At 33.6% G+C, this 10,905-nt stretch overlaps 1 long non-coding RNA gene across 1 annotated transcript; it reads left to right on the forward strand.

Moving 5' to 3' along the window:
- Positions 1 to 7,489: 7,489 nt before the first annotated feature.
- LOC113324085 lies at positions 7,490 to 8,369 on the forward strand. The gene is made up of 2 exons (XR_003347915.1): positions 7,490 to 7,632; positions 7,871 to 8,369. It is a non-coding gene; the product is annotated as an uncharacterized LOC113324085 (long non-coding RNA).
- The last annotated feature ends 2,536 nt before the right edge of the window (positions 8,370 to 10,905 follow it).

Below are 10,905 nucleotides of genomic sequence, written 5' to 3' on the forward strand. Positions count from 1 at the left end.
GACCGTGTACGTGTAGTCATATGTGTTGTATATTATTGGCAGGTCAAAGCTTTCTCCGGTGAAGGGATTAAAGATATGAACAATGGGTGCTCCTTCATCTTGTACGAATAATAAACAAGCCAAGCCGTTGTAAGAACCAATTACCTTAATAACACGAGGAGATCCGACTTTGATCTTTCTATGTTTTTTGAATAAACAATCATTATACGATCTTTAACTCATATAAGACTAAGAATTTCATCATAGTATCCAAAGCTTAATTCAATATCTGGACTCTAAATGGAATTGTTGTATCTACAAATAAGGAGACCACTTGCAGTCTTTCTATGAGAAAGATGAGTATTCCAAGTTTTTGATACAAGGTTGCATTCTAGGACGGACTCAAGAGGAATATATGGCAAAATATCTAATTGAATTTCCGCTGGAAGATATCCCATGATATATACAGGTGTAGCGGATGTATTTGGCAAAAACTAGAGAATAATGTAACAATAACTAGACCAATCAAATAACAATGTGCAGGATGTCTTTGTGAATAATACTAGAAAGCATCAGGACTAAGAAAAGAAAATCAACTAAACTAGGAAACTGAAAATCAACTAAACTAGGAAACCGATTACAAAACTAGGAAACCACTATAGAACTAGGAAAGGAAACCAATCATAATATACACTACTAATAATGCAAGAAAGAAACCTAAGTGTAGTATCTCAAGCTTGACGACAAATTGGAGGTAAGTTTGAATCAAGTTGTCCAAAAGTTCAACCAAAGTGTCTCTGTTTTCGACCAGTTATAAAATATAATTTATCATGATTTTCATCTGTCGAATCGTTATTTATTTGGTGTGACTCTTTATAAATGACAAACAACTATCATTATTAAGTATGACAAATAAAATTTGTGAATTAATGTCACCTACATAATCTATTATTAAGTATCACAGTTATTATATGTGTAGTAGAATAACACTTAATGTTTATCACAAAAAATAATATTTTCATTTAAATCAATTTTAATTACAAATAAAATTCGATTAATTAAAATTATTATTATTACAAATAAAAATGTACGCCATTTTCTTGGATTTCTTCCGGCGAGACTCATATTCAGCTAAACTTGAAATTTGGATCTGAAACTAGACCAATGAATCATCTAAATCTGTAAAAATGAAAAAAAAATGCGAATTCATTTAAAAGTGAATATACGTTTAGTTAATTTAAGATACGAATTCAAGTTTACATTAAGAGGCCAAACTCACATATACAAAAAGGGATAAATTCATCCTACATTAACAACCTGAAATTACATCTAAAATAACATTAGTGCTGAATTCAATTTATCTAAGTTTTTGGCCACCTACTGAAACATGTCCAAGTACTTCATCTCTGTCGAATTTTCCGTAGTTCCATCATTCAACTCGTCATAATCATCATTGCTTTCTGGATCTCCCTTTCTAAAATCAACATAAAAACTTGCATCTACTCTTTTCCTGAAGTTCTTTAAAACCACAATAGATATATAAAGGTATGGGGTTCCTAATATCCTGTATAACAAGATTCCAAGTCACTTTTAAAGACTTCTTAATGTGAATCAATTACATAGAAACCAATACTTGACACATTCGCATATATTAAAATCATAATATGTACAGATGAAATACAAATTAAATTGTATCTAAACTACTTAATGAGCTATGCAAGAAGATTGCAGTGGAGTGAATTTAATCCTAGCAAGATCTCAGAATGGCTCTACTTAATTATCAGAAACAATGAGCATTTTCAAGATGCATATATACTTGGGAGTCGAGCATCTTCAGTTTAAGTTGTTGAAATCATGATTCGTCTCTGCTTTCTGCTGGATATATTTGACTTGCAACTATCTTTAGAGAATATTGCAGAGTGAAAGTAAATCATCATTTTTTCTATTAAGAAATAGTGGCTACAGAAGCATAGACTGAACCAGGGGATCAAATATACAGATAATTATACAGCTTTACATACTTTAAATTTTTCAGAAAAAAGGAAACGAAAGAAGTTTGAACTACAAAATTAACATTACAAACCTTATGTAGTTGAGGATGAACTAACTTCTTCTCAAGCATTAATAAATATACTGCCAAGGCACAAACCTTGTCCAACGAGGAGGATTTAGTGATGGTGGGACACCAGCATGTTATACTTGTCTTAGCAGCTACCTGAAGTCATTGACCTCTCAGGCAACAACAATAGATTGGTTGACAGTTGGAACACCTTCCTAAGTTACGATGACATCAACAGCCATTATTCCACTTAGTGCAGCAACGTGCAATCCCTTACTTGTTGTAAACCACTTTTTTTTTTTGAAGCATGTTGTAAACCACTTTGATGTTGCACTATTTTGAGGAAGGGGCCACCAAGACCAGTGAAGTTGAACTGAGCCCGAGGAGAAGACAGAACAAGCACGGAGGAAGTTCGACCATCTAGCAAGGATTATAAAGAACTGTGATATTGCAATATGATCATCTATAAAGATTCCAATAAGGAGTAACATTCTATAAACCATATTCTCATTTCATTGGTTTTTATTCTTAGAAGATAGTGGGAAAGACCAAAAACAGAGAATAAAAAACAAACAAAAGCTTATAAATTTTGCAACTCTTATTTTTCATAATTTTCCCTTTTTCACTCTAAAAATATGCACACAACTTGCAGCAACAAAATATGCAATGTCTACATCAACGACATAAGGAGATGAAGCTGCAGGACCAAAACTCAAAGATTTTATACGAAACTTGAATTCAAACTCAACTGATCATTATCACCATCAAAGAAATAATATTTATAACTATCATCGGCATCATAAAACCAGCAGCAACAAACATATAAGTCAACATGAACATACCTATACCAACTTCAACTTTCATAGTACTGCAAGTGATAACTATCAGAAACAAGGAAAAATAATCTTACAAACCCATATCGGAACTACAATTTTCAACATCACTACAATCTCAACTCAAACTCTAACACTACTGTTTACAATCACCATCATCAAGTTTTTCTTGAAAACGGTATAAACTCCGGGCAGAGCATGATCGAGTAAAGCACATACCTCAGTAATCACCCTACTAATAATCGACGAACAACCTAGCCCATGCGTTCGAGCCAGCAAACAAAAACATAAACCCTCCCAATTTCCGGAAACCGACTATTACCCAATTTAAAGAATTGAAGTATATACCCTAACAACTAAAATTGAGATGGATGTTGTCACTAGAAATTGAAGAATCGAAGTAAAAACCCTAACAATCGAAATTGAAATGGACCTTGTCACTAGAATCTGACCGACACTCTAATCAGTGGTAGCTAGGATTCTTAACATGTAAAATTATCCAAAATCTTCATCTTCTTAGTGCTAATGAATGCATAACAAAACCATAAAAAGAGAATACAACATTACAGAAACGAGATCGACATTGTGAGTGAAGCAAGCTGTGTGCAAGAGAAGAAAAGAATCTCGATCGTTTAGTATGCTACAGATCGAAGAAAATGGATACAGATTGAATATAATGATTCTAAGCTTGAGACGGTATCATGGTTGCTGGAAGGATTTTTCTTTGAGAGAAACGGCTAGGGTTTTCAATGTTTTTGATAAAATAAAAATGAAGGCCAAATGAAAGAGATTATCCGGGTAATAAGGACAAGGTTGGATACATCTCCAAACCAATTTTTTTTCGTTTCTTTTTTGGCAAGTTAGCCGGTGGTTAACCAGTTTTTCATACTTGGCTTCTGGGCGCATAATAAAAGACTAGTGATGGGCGTAGAAAGACCTAAATATTTTGTCGGACTTATTCCGTAATTTAATAGTTGAACGCTAAATCTCCCATCTTGTAAATTACCACGTTCAAGAATGAAGTTTTATTTCTATTAGATGTTGGGCTTACAATATTTATATTTAAAACCGTATTTACGTGATTAATCCGTTATTTAAAAGTGTCATTTCTAACCCCTTTTGGACTAGTGTTATACATATTTGGAGACTTGTTTAAAAAGACAAAGACAGATCACTAACTTGTCTATGTAAGGGAAAACTCAAAAACCCTATTTCTTTTCTACCAGACCATCACTAAAATTCTATATATTCTCAGCTTGTTGTCATCACCACAGGTTTTCCTTCTTAATAACAACAATCCTCTACGACCAGAGCCTAAGAATTTTGCAAGGCTGTTACGAGGAATTACCATATGACAAACTCCTAAGGCTGCCAAATCCAATATGATTAAAGCGTCATTTTTGATTTATCCTGATATAATCCCTCGTGGACTTTAGTAATTGCTGTAGCAGCCTTGGCCCTTGATATTTCAGAGAAAGAGGGAGAAAAATCAGACGATATACATGACGAATTGACGATGGAAACAATACATATGCAAGCAACTCTCGAAATAATCGAAGGCTCATTTACAGAAGTCTTAAAAGTCCAATATATATTTCATCGTATACAACAAGCAACCTCTTTACTTATTGGACGCATAAAATCTAAACAATTCATTTCTGGAACCAATTAAGGTCATTAGTTTTCTTAAAAATAATATCATATCATCCTATAAATTGATGTTAGTTTATGCTCTAAATCCACACAAATCAAACTAGCATTTACAAAGCATAGCATATTAGAAAGAAGAAAAACATATCATGGGCAAAAATCTTTTTTCAGTTTCTTGCTTGTTGCAATGGTTATGAACCTTCCCGGGTTAGTAGTTATCTCGTACTAGTATTATTTGTTTTCTCTTCATATTCTGTATGTTTATTTTTTTTTGCTTGCGATTTATTCTAACAAATATTAATTTTCACGATCATATGCATAAACAGTGAAGTGAATGGTGATCTCAATTGTTCTGGGCCGCGACTTTATATTACTGCCCCCTGTGATGACTGCCCGGGGTTATGTGCATCCATTCAAGGAATCAAATGCGGTGAATGCGACTGGACTCCCGAGGGAGTTGCCTTCTGTACCTGTGCTTATCCATAAATTGAATGTTGTTGAAGACACGTTCTGAACCTGTGCTTATTATAAACTGAACCTTGATGTCTTCAACAATTATAAATAAGCTACTAAATGGTAACTCTACAATGAGATGGCTTTTTTCTTTTTTTGAAAGGAGGTTAAGAATGTATTGAAAGAAAAATGTATCAAGGTCAGAAAGACCCCATTTTGACCTTACAGTATTACAAACAGTCTATAATTACTTTCCAATGGGTGATTAAATCTCTTAAAGGGGTTGTTCTAAACCTTATTTTAAGTATTTTTTTTAAGTAATATGCACTCTCAATTAATATATTGCGATCGCTTATATGCACTCCCAATTAATATATATGAATAAAACCTTATTTTAACTTTTTTTCTTTCTTTGTGCAAATTCATAATTATATTGCGCACTGCATCGTGCATATATGTGTATACATTCATATGCAGATTAACTTGGCACAACATAAAGCAAAAAATTTGTGCTGTGTTGCTCTGTTATGCCATGCCGTGCTTAAATTTTAGAGTGATATGATGTGCCACAAATCATAGGATTTATGTGTGTTTCCAAAAGTAAGTAGATTCATGGGAATTTGCCACATCCAGACATACCATCAACTGGTCAGATTGATTCCTTTTCCACTCACAAATCTTTCCAGGGAAGGGCTGATGAACGATAAAGTATTCAACAAAAAAATATCTCAATTTTGACTCGCTAAATGTCAGTTTCGTTCTCCAGCTAGCTAGCTAGATCAAAACAAACAAACACAAGAAACTTACAAACTTAATTATTAAGTATTTTGAAATAAGACTAATCGAGAGGAATACATCCCGACTACCACCAACCGTTTGCAGAAGGGGAAAAATAATTAGAATTTGGTAGTAGAATTTGAAACAAGAGACCGACAAACTTGAATTATCAAATCTTCCATGTCACTTGTTATATTCTCTAAAATACTGAAGGTTTTATTGCTTCCAGAAAGTAAATAAGAACTGCAATAACTCTATCAGCCTATCTAGGGGAACTCATGGACCAACAAAAGACCACCCACGCATATATAACCTTTTGTGTTGTGGGCTGCTCCAACTAAACTGAATCATTGTAAACATAACTAAACTGAATATGCATGCAAAGTTACGATTTAAACCTAGGCATATGTCACTGTAATATATAGGTAAAATCATTACATGATGATGCTAGTGACTAGGTTCGTAACTTAAGAGCACCAAATTTTCTATTGATAAAAAACAAAATATCCCCAAGCTGACGAACAACAAGGGTATGCGGAAGAAAACTCCTTTCTCCTAGAAACAACCTGTATGTACATACATATACGGATATACGTTCTTGTCATCTCATGGTACTTGTCCAGCAAGAATAACTTCGATATCCTTTTTGTTCACAATCTCAGGATATTTTTTTAATTAATAACAACAGTATTAGAAATATGATATTGTCAATTTTACATTATGTCACTCCAACCTAACCGTGACTTACTCTGATCAAGTCGTAGGATGTCAAATAAATAAATTTCATTTCATTTCATTTGATTATGCCGTATGTATATCGTGTACGTTTTCACGATCCCTTTCCCACTTATAGACTAAACAACTGATTTGGTGAGTTAAAGAGTGGAGTAATTGACAATCTCCTATGGAGTAATTCACTAATTGCCATGAAAGAGAGAAACAAAATCAAATAAGATCCATGACGATCACAACGACAGATATATGCAAACAACTCTTGAACCGATCAAAGGCTCATTTACAGAAGTCTTGAAAGTCCAATATTCATTTCTTTGTATACAACAAACAACCTCTTTGCTTATTGGATGCATGACCCCTAAACAATTCATTTTTGGATCCAAGTTGGTTATTATTTTTCTTTAAGATAATATCATATGATGCTAATGGATCCAAGTTGGTTATTATTCTTCTTTAAGATAATATCATATGATGCTATGGCAAAAATTGATGTTAGCACAAATCAAGATTCAAACTAACATTACAAATCATACGTGCTCAAAATCTAATGACGATGAGTGCAGAGGTCTTATGGATTATAAACTAAAGGATGTTAGATAACCCAAACAATGTGGGATTAATAATCCCAGCATGCATCCTCACGTATAGCGTACTTGGGTCTAACACGTGGACGATAAATAGGGTGACGCGAAGTAAAAGTGTGGTCAAATTAATCGATATAAATTACATATTCTAGTACCAAGTTAGAAATCTTTAAACGGTCAAAAAAATCATACTCCAGTGAAGTCATGTCTATAACAAGATCAGAACAACAGATACGCAAGTATCTCTTGAACCGATCAAAGGCTCATTCGAGAAAATTCTGTCATACTAGAATATTTCATTTTATACAACAAACACCTTAGCGATTGGATGCGTAAAGTCTAGACCTGTCACTATTATACCAAGTTGGGCAATTCTTTTTCTTTAAAAAAGTATCATACGATGCTATAAATTGATGTTCCGCAATGCTCTTAATCCTCACAAATTAAAACAGCATTACAAATCATATAACATTAGAAAGAAAAAGAAAATCATGGGAAAAAGTCTTGTTTCACCGTTGTTTGTTAGTTTCTTGCTCGTTGCAACGATTTTGAGCTTTTCCAGGTTAGCAGTCATTTCATAATATTTCTTTCCGGAAATTGAACTGTACAGGAAATAAATACTAGATTCCCCGATGGTTTACCAATCCTGGGGCAAGATTGTTTTGTTTAATATAGAAGATTGGTAACCCTGAGGAATCAAGTAATCCTTGCATATTCCCTTTTCTCTTAATATTTTTTATATTTTTTTGGCTTCGTTTATTATAATTACTAATAGATTTCACGATCATACGCATATACAGTGAAGTGAATTGCATTGCCGGACCACTCGATTGTGTCGGAGGAGGGACGACGAGAGAACTATATATTACTGCCTCTTGCGAAGTGTGTGACCAGCTATGTGGAAGCATCCAAGGCGTTGTTTGCGCTGCTGAGTGCAGCGTGACTGGCAACGGGGTACCGTACTGTACCTGTGTTTTTCCTCAAGGTGGATGAAAACCCTCTACAGGAAGATCACTTGTTTGCTCTTTGCAATATAATATACCCAAATATGATGTATAAATAAGTTTATATTTTAAGTAGTCTCTTCTTTTTTATCCTAGCCTTTATAATAAGGGCCACCCAAAAAGAATTAGGGACCAACAATAAAATAAAATAAAATAAAATAGAATCACCGAAATCTAAATTAGGTTCACCTTTTATCCTTTTTTTCGTAATGGAAAATTGTCCTTCAATAATCGGTAGTTAATTCTATAATCGGCAGTTTAACTACAATCGGTAGTAAAGTGTGTTACTTTAACATCCGAATGTATTCAATTTTCGAATTTAGCACTACCATATTCGGTAGTAAATTTAACTTCCGAATGTATATTGGTCCCAAAATGAGATTTTGCCAAATCCTAAAATTTTCGAACTTTCGTACTACCATAATCGGTAGCAAAGTGCGTTACTTTAACCTCCGAATGTATTCACTTTTCGAATTTTAGCACTACCATAATCGTTAGTAAATTTAAATCTCGAATGTATATTGGCCCCAAAATGAGATTTTGCCAAAATCCTAAAATTTTCGAACTTTGGTACTACCATAATCGGTAGTAAAGTGTGTTACTTTAACCTCCAAATGTATTCAATTTTCGAATTTTAGCACTACCATAATCGGTAGTAAATTTAACTTCTGAATGTATATCTGACCCAAAATGAGATTTTTCCAAAATCCTAAAATTTTCGAACTTTGATACTACTATAATCGGTAGTAAAGTGTGTTACTTTAACCTCTGAATGTATACAATTTTCGAATTTTAGCACTACCATAATCGGTAGTAAATTTAAGTTCCGAACGTATATTGACACCAAAATGTGATTTTGCCAAAATCCTTAAATTTTCGAACTTTGGTACTACCATAATCGGTAGTAACTTGTGTTACTTTAACCTCCAAATATACTCAATTTCTGAATTTTAGTACTACCATAATCGGTAGTAAACTGTGTTCATAAGTGATGCTTATTATCTAGCGATTTGTTCATGTCCCCAAATTCAAATTTTCAAAACTTAATAGAATTTCGAAATTTTCTACTTTCATAATCGGTAGTTAATGGTGTTCATTATTTACCGATTGTGCGTAACTTTTAGTACAGAGAAATTAAATTTTTTGAATCAAGATTAATCGGTAGATAACGATCAATTACCTACCGATTATGGTTGATGTTCTTCGTTTCTTAAGAACATCAACCATAATCGGTAGGTAAAGTAGATTATTGTCTACCGATTATATTTCTGCTAGTGTAAATCCAAGAACATCATCCATAATCGGTAGGTAAAATAGATTTTTATCTACAAATTAAGATAGAACCAAAATTCGAAAAAAAAAAACTTCAAATAATTTTGCTAACAATAACTAAATGTACAGTAACTACCGAATTCATGTTTGATTTCCGATTATTGAAGGGCAATTTTGCCATTATGAATAGAAAGATAAGAGGTGAACTCAATTTAAGTTTGGATGACCCTATTTTATTTTATTTTATTACTGACCCCTAATTTCTTCTGGGTGGCCCCTAAAAACGCTAGGTTTTTTATTTCCTTTCTTTTACACCGAATTGATTTTTTTGATCTGATTACATCTGCGGTTTGCTATACATTAGAGTGGCAACTTTTTCCTTAAATTCCTTTTTTTGACTAAACTACCACTATCAAGTAACACGTAAATCTCAGATTCTATTATTAGAACGCTTGTTTGAACTTTGCAATAATCCCAAATATTTTCATTATTCCCCGTGGTTTTGAGAGTTACTAGGAGAAAGGATAGCAACAGGGCTAATATTGTGAGCCCTCTTAATATGATTGATAACTTTGTCTAACACCAAATCTGCATCAGCATCGGGCGTTACCTTGATATGACACCTTGATATGACGTGACAATGATACCTTCCCAACAGTGATGGCCCAAATGTGAAGTTCATGAATAGTGTGGGTACAAAAAACCACATATCTATTAGTCATGCGTAAATACCGTTTTATTATTAAGCGAACACGAACACATACAACACATCAGGATAATGTCATCAAGTCACATTAAAAGTATGAAGAGCTATGCGGTAGTAAAGAGGACATGCGGAAAACACCATTGTGAGTGTGTGTCATTAACGCGCGTCTAATACGAAAATAAGGGTTTTATTAGCTGTCCTCCACTATGGAAAACCCTATAAAAGGGACCAACCACCATTGTAAAGAGAAAGATTTTTTTGGGTGAGTTAGGATAAGATATTTAGGAGAGAGAAAGTTATTTACTTCCCAAATTAGGGTTTTCTCATATCATCTTTGTATTTGTTCTAAGTTATAATAAAATATGTTAAGTATTTCACTTTGATTTCTTCGTTTATCTCATAGATTATCACAAGGGCGTGGTTGTAGGATTTCCTGCAACAACATTTTGGCGCTAGAATACAGCTCGGGAGAATAAGAGGGATTGAACCTGCCTGTGGAAATATTTTGTGTGACTTTTAAGATTTTTTTCTTTTCGTCTTCAAAAGAGAGTTTTATTGACATGTTCATGGAGTTTTAGGAGTTTTTAGTCTCAAAATCTATTAAACAAAATCAAAGTTTACATCTTAGGAGACAAATTTTGTTGATAACCTTTCTCAGATCTTTGAAGGGTACCCTTTACTTTGTCAAAAGAAGATATTATTTCAGGAACAATAGATGGTGAGGCAAGAATATGCAGGAGAGAACGTGACACCAATTAGGAGGAGCAGGAGAATCACAGGATAAAGAAGAGGCGAAATCGATTAATCATCAAGGATGGGCGAAAAAAACAATCAACATCGACAAGTTAGATCC

This window comes from Papaver somniferum, chromosome 1 (assembly GCF_003573695.1).
Source record: "Papaver somniferum cultivar HN1 chromosome 1, ASM357369v1, whole genome shotgun sequence".
Taxonomy (NCBI): domain Eukaryota; kingdom Viridiplantae; phylum Streptophyta; class Magnoliopsida; order Ranunculales; family Papaveraceae; genus Papaver; species Papaver somniferum.